Below are 7,609 nucleotides of genomic sequence, written 5' to 3' on the forward strand. Positions count from 1 at the left end.
CTGACATTCCAGGAGAGACTGTGGTGGTGAGAGCAGTTCGTCTAATTGAAGACACATTGGAGCCCACGGTTTAATCCTGGTGTTGGAGGGACCTCCAGTGGTGGAGAAAGACTCAGCCCTGATAGATGAGATGTTTAACGTGCATTTCTCTCAATAGGAAACAACAACAAAAACATGAGCTGAGTGGGATTTAAACCACAACATTAATGGGATTTAAATAAGACATAGAATAGTAATCACAGGCCCAACAGATTTATTTAAAATGATCATAATGATAATAATAATATCAATAACGTGGGGTTAGCGTCCCAATTAATGCAGTAATTTAAATAGGGTGCCCTGAAATGTCCAGTAATTACTGATTAAATATATACATATATATATTGCAGGGCATGGGCAACAGGAGGCTCGTGGGCCACAGTTCTAATTTTGTGTGGCCCCCAAAGTAAACGAACAAATATGGCTAAAAGAAACACACACAAAAATGTAAAACACAAAAATAACAGAGACAAAATGACAACGAAAATACACAAAATGACTCAAAAAACGAAAATGGACGACAAACATACACAAAAAAAACACACAAAGGAAATCTAAAATGTGAACAGAAACAAAATTACCCAAAAGTTGCACAAGACGACTAAAAATACACAAAAATAACCAAAGATGTATGAATTGACAACAAAAATACACTAAATGACTCAAAGAAACATACTAAATGATTTACTGATTAAATATATATATTTATATTTATTAAATAAGAAAATAAAAAAGAGAAAAATAACTAAAAATCACCTTAAATACAAAATACTGGACTTTGAGAGAAAAAATAGACTTTTAGAAGTGCTGTATGGCCTTGACCCAGAGATGGACAGACACCTTTATCACAGCAGGGGCCACAAACATGTGATTGTCTGATCCGAGGAGCCACATTATCAACATTTATGTTAACATTAAAAAGAATCATTAATCTCAGCATTAATACAAGCTTAAAAACAAAACACTCATTTTCCTCCGAGGCTAATAATGCAGCACTAATATGTCATCTCTTAGGGACAATGTCAACGATGTGCAGTCGACCTTTTTTGGATCCAATATGTCAAGGTCAAGGTCGCATCAAGCCTCAAAAACCAAAATTTTCCATATCTCTACGAATATTTATCGTACAAGTTTGATGCTTACATTTATGAAAAGCTCATCTCAAGTGGAGTATTTTATTTCATTGGACCAAAGCTCTACGACCTACCAGTAAAAATATCGGTAGGGGTCAAAGTTCATGATGTCACAATAAAATAAAAAATAAATACTTTTTCCCTATTTTGGCCACAAATTGAAATACAGTGCTGAGACTGGTACCATTGAACAACATTTCCTTTCAATGTGTGACCTTGACCTTCACTCAAGGTCATATTTAAGGTCAAGGTCGGTCTTCTGTGTTTCCTGCATTATTACTTTCAATTTAATTAGTAAAAAGAACAAACTTGTCAACAAATCCAGATACAGGTTGTCATTTTTGCCAATTTTTTTAGCGAATACAGGTCTTACCTCGTTATGTGTGTTGTTGTATGTTTTCTGTCCTTTTTTGTCTTTTTATGGATTTTTTTGTCATTTTGTGTAACTTCGTGTATTTTGGAAGTCCTTTTGTATATGTTGTTTTTGTTGTCATTTTGTGTGTTTTATGAGTAATTTTTTGTATTTTTTTTTTTTTTTATCTTCTTGTACTTTTCTTGTCATTTTCTGTGTTTTTGGAGTTTTGTGTATTGTGTTTTTCATCATATAGATTCCATCTTTATGAATTACAGTTTTGTTTTGGTGGCGGCCGCACAAAATTAGACCGAGGGCCACATTAGGCCCCCAAGCCGCCAGTTGCCTATGCCCACTTTAGTGAGTTGGTTGAGCTGCTTTTATGTGTTTCACCTGCTGAGGAAGATGTTCCTGACCAGCAGGAGGCCGACATTCTGCTTTAACGTTTAAACTTTAAAGTAACGGTAAAGACACATACATCAGTTTCCTGCTAATGATGCCAGACAGACTCGCCTGAAGGCTCCCCGGGGACCGCTGGTGGTTTGCAGACAAACGGCCACAGGTCTGTAATGCAGGGAGAGAGAAAGAGTTTGAAACACTCAGAAGCACTTCTGCACAAACACATTTCAGCTCAGAGAGAAAATAGATCACAGATGTTGCTGCCAAAATGTGAAGAAAGAGGAAATGTTTACAACCAGGAACACCTTGTAGAGCCTTGTATAGCACACACAGCGGAGCCAGCAGCGGAACATACTGGGTTCACACACACAGAGTAACTGCGTTCACACCGAATGCATCACGAATTACATTCAAGGTCAATAGATAGATGCGTCCCAGATGTGGGGGATTGTAAAAAGGAAACATTTCATTCTCCAGCGTCACCACGTTGGACAGTTTGGTTCCTTGATGAACTTCTTTCATCAACATTTATTACACAAAACTGTGATTGTTACTAATTTGAGAGTCACATTGTTTCAATTCAATTCAGTTATCAACATTTATGTCCAAATTTAGAATATTGACAAATCTGACCATTAACGCAGTCTATGTAATTTACAAATGTTGTGTTTTTTTGCTGTTTTTGTTTTTCCTTGCAATTCTGTGACTTTTTGGAGTAATTTTGTGTATTTTTTTTGTAATTTTGTGTTTTTGGAGTTGTTTTGTGTATTTTTGTTGTGTTATATGTTTGGATTCATTTGTGTGTATTTTTCATGTCTTTTTGCATATTTTTTCGTAATTTTTCTGTACATTTGTTGTTTTGTGTAAATGTGTTTATTTTTGCAATTTTTCTGTCATTTTGTGTTTTTTTTAATTTTTCTAATTGTTTTGTACATTTTCTTTGGGACCACACAAAATAAAGAGCGAGGGCCACAGGTTGCCTTTGTCTGCCATTGTGTGTTATTGCTCTAAATAACATTCAATTCTTTTTTTTTTTTTTCTGATCAATCGAGTTTCTCATGTATAATGTGTTTTCTAGTGACACTTATTGGTGAGATTTGATAGCACAACTGGAATTTGTAACGTGGAAGTTTACTTACAAAAAACAGTGATTTCTAATATATATATATATATTTTTTTTTTTTTTTTTTTTCTTCGTCAGAGGCGTCGACTGATGGCTTTGATGTTTCCTTTAAAGTTTCCTTGACTTCTGCATAATATTTCCAGCAAAATTATTTTTGTCTTCTTTTTTTTAATAATATGTTATGGGTTCATTTATTCAGACAACTGGATAATTACACAAAAGTCAAGGAAACTTCAAAGGAAACATCAAAGCCATCAGCAGACGCCTCTGACGAAGACTGGCAGTTTTATTTTTCAAATTCCTAATACTGATCTACATTGTAGATACATGTTTAACGTGTTAATAGAGGAGTTATTTTAATGTTTACTAAGGTTTCATTCTGTCCAATCAGGACAACATCCAGATGTTTACAATTGAACTTAAATCCTTCTCCACCAAACATGGATCTCTCCAAACTCTCGACACCTCAGTGGCGTGTGTGTTTACTCACATCACGGTTAAACATTCACACACTCCAACCCTCCCGCTCTATTTCACATTAGCATGTCGCTAGCTCCAAAAAGTGCTGAGTTGTCCACAGTAATGAAAGAGCATTGAACGCTAACAGGACGCATTGGATAAACAAATGTTCTTCTTCTCTACTCGTCCGACATTTTTTTAGTTTTCTCTTTAGGTTTCACTTTGAACCGCAAAACGTCTGCGGCGAAGGAAACAAAGGAGTATTTCTCTCTGAGCTCAACCGTATAAATATTTAACAAACATTATACGCACAACAAGTCAACTTTTAACAAAGCAGAAACTGTACAATGTACTATGGGGTGCTCAAAGTAAAAACTGTGTCACGTTGTCATTGTGAATGTGTAAACATGAAAAATAAATCTAAATGTAAATATTTAATCAAAATGTTAAATCCAAATGTAAATGTTAAATATAAATGTAATTTCAAATCTAAATATAGATGCTAAATCTAAAAGCAAATGTTAAATCTAAAAGTTAAATCTAAATGTAAATACCAAATATAATTTTAAATGTTAAATCTAAATGTAAATATTAAACATAAATGCTAAATCTAAATGCAAATGATAAATATAAATGTTAAATCTAAGCCTATATCTATAAGTTAAATTTAAATGTCAATGTTAGATATAAATATGAATGTTAAATCTAAATGTAAATGTTAAATCTAAATGTAGATGCTAAATCTAAATGCAAATGTTAAATCTAAATCTTAAATCTAAATGTAAATACCATATATAAATGTAAATGTTAAATCTAAATGTAAATGTTAAATCTAATCATAAATATATAGATTAAATTGAAATGTAAATGTTTACTATAAATATGAATGTTAAATCTCAATCTAAATACAAATGCTAAATCTAAACGCAAATGTCATATCTAAATTTAAATGTTTAATCTAGATCTAAATGTTAAATCTAGATCTAAATGTTAAATCTAAATGTAAATGTTGAATCTAAATATAAATGTTAAATCTAATTTTATATGTTAAATCTAAATCTATATGTTTAATATAAATGTTATATCTAAATGTAAATACTAAATTTAAATGTAAATGTTAAATCAAAATCTAAATGTTATAACCTAAATTTTAAATTGAAATGCCAGATGGGGTCTCTTGATCGACAAGCACTGACCTGCCCACTTAGTATGATTTTTAAACATTTAGCTATACACTTGGCAACCAGTTTAACATTTAGATTTAAAATTAAGGTTTATTTTTCATGTTTACACATTTTTAACAAAGATATAGAACATGGTGTTTTACATGAATTTCTCTAAAATTATATAATTTCTAAACATTTAGCTTTATACTTGGCAACCAAATTAACGGTTTTATATATAGCTTTACTTTAAACATTTTAATTGAACATTTAGATTTACTTTTAACATTTTGATTCAAAATTTAGATTTACTTTTCATGCGTACACATTTTTAACAATGATGAAAATGAGCTTAATGTTCCAAATACAGTATGTCAGCTATGAAACAATGACCCCATACCAAGCACACACGTGGAAACACGTCTCGCTCATTTTAATTTTAAACGACCCGCCATTAAACATGTCTGATTGGCTTTTGTGAGCGCCCAAACATAAACTTGCTATTCTTAGCTTATACCTAAACTTGTTCTATTAATAACACTCGTAATGTCTGAGAATGTGTGTGTGTGTGTGTGTGTGTGTGTACATGTGTGTGTGTGAATCTGTTTCCACCCCTCACACCTTGTTAATCTGCTGCCAAACAGCGGCTGGTTTCTCGTCTGGCTGTCAGAGGCCATCTTGTCACCGCGGTTGCTCGAGGTCCACGGCGCCGCGTGGCGTTCTGACGAGACGTGAACGTTAAATTAATAGCAGCGCCTCGTCTGTGTCACCTCTGACCTCAGCGTTACATAAAAACAGCAGGAAACACACATTTTACATTAGGAATGGGAAAGTGAACCTCTTACACTCTAAAAGACTACATTTACACATTTGTTTTATTTATTGTGCTTTAGCAGCTAAAGACGTAAAACAACCAAAGTAAACAAAGATTACTAAATGAGTAACTATGGGGCGATGATTGTAAAGTTACACATGCTAAAGTAAAAACCAATTTTTCACACCATTGAGCAACAATGTTTAAAAAATGTATGGTTTTTTTTTGTTCTTTTTGACCAGATTTACAGCAATATTTGTGAAATTTGTGATATTTACTTTTCTCGTGAAAATATGTCAATGTTAAATCTAAATGTTTAATATCAAATCTAAATCTAAATGTTTAATCTCAATTCTAAATATAAAATCTAAATGTCACAGGTGAAACTAAATATTTCACTAATATGCAAATTGACCAGAAGTACCAAAATAAGTTTACCCTAACATTTACATTTAACATTTAGATTTAAACAGCAACTTTTCCCAACATTTAGCAACAAACCATGATCAAAAACTATGGAGATTTTTTTTCATGTTACTTTTGACCAGATTTAATTACAGCATAATTAGTAAAATTAGTCAAACTTGTGATATTTACTTTTCTCGTAAAAATATAGTCAATGTTAAATCTAAACATTAAATCTAAATAATAAATGCTAAACCAAAATGTCGAGGGTGAAACCAAATATTTACCTAACATTCTCCCATTGTCTTGGTGTGCTGCAGGTTTTTGTGGTGTTCTTCAGAAACCATTTTGTTTTTCTTCTCCACACTTTCACTTCCTGCTCAGTTCACAGGCTCCGCCTCTCCACCATTTATATTTACAATAAACAAGAATTTACCAAATTATACAAAACACAACTTTGTCTTACAAAACAAATGAGACATGTTTGACTTCTACACGCACAAGAAAAAAACATCCACTTCACCTTTTTTTTTAATTTTGAGGGAGCTGTTGCTTCCCAACAGATTTATATTCAACATTTAGCATTTAGATATACATTTAACATTTTGATTTGGATTTAACAATTAGATTTAACTTTTACGCTTACTTTAAACATATACATTTATATTTCATGTGTACACATTTTTTCAAAAATGATATAGAAAGAAAAAATAGCTAAATGTTATGAAATATGTCTGCTATGAAACAGAGACAGAATTTTTAACATTCAACATCCCATATGTGATGCAATAAATGAACCTAACTTATTTAGCTTTATTTTGACAGTCTGTGCAGCGGTTGGACATTCCTAACTCTGGTGATGGATAATCTGAGCTTTGTGGAGAACTTAACATCTTTGTGTTTCATATCCTGACTTGTGCGTTTGTGCAACGTCAGGCTAATAATTAATGTGCAGGATTAAGGATTACAGGCCGTAAAATGAAGTTTTTAGGTTGATGACTAAGACGTCTGACTGAGAAATGTTTACACGTCAGTGGAAAGTTTTTGCTTCTTAATTCTGGAAAGGTGCTGAAGCTTGAATTATAACATTTAGAACCAATTTGTATCAACAATATACAGCAATTAGACACAAAACTAATTAAATTGATCTTTCAAACGAACTGATCAACACTAACAACATTTAAATTGAGTTTAGATTCCTCGCCTAATATTATTGTTGTTGTTATTTTAATTTGCATGTTTTATTAAATACTGTTAATTATTCGTGCTACACACTAATAATTGGTTGCTCGTAAACCATGTGTGTATCTGAACAGTGATTGGCAGTAAGTGGGGGCTCGTCCAGGATCTTAAATACGACACAAAATGGAGGTAAGTGCAAGAGTTTCTTTCTTTACGCTTTAAAGAATGACTGACTTTTACCTGGTGGATGTTTGTTATGTATCATCCCATTATTAGGATAATAATGTAACGTAACTGTATGCGACTATGGGGGAATTATTTTTAAGAGATATCAGGATAAACTGATCCAGCTTTATAGTACAGGCCCTTTGTGTATATGTTGATATTTTGTGTATTTCTGTTGTCATTTGGTATGCCTGGAGTCATTATGTGTATTTTTCCATCTTTTTATAGTGTGTATTTTTTGTATTTAATTTGTCGCTTTCTGCACTTATTTTTTTGTTATTTTGTGTGTTTTTGTTGTGATTTTGTCAATATTTT

Source organism: Gouania willdenowi, chromosome 10 (genome assembly GCF_900634775.1).
Source record: "Gouania willdenowi chromosome 10, fGouWil2.1, whole genome shotgun sequence".
Lineage (NCBI taxonomy): Eukaryota > Metazoa > Chordata > Actinopteri > Blenniiformes > Gobiesocidae > Gouania > Gouania willdenowi.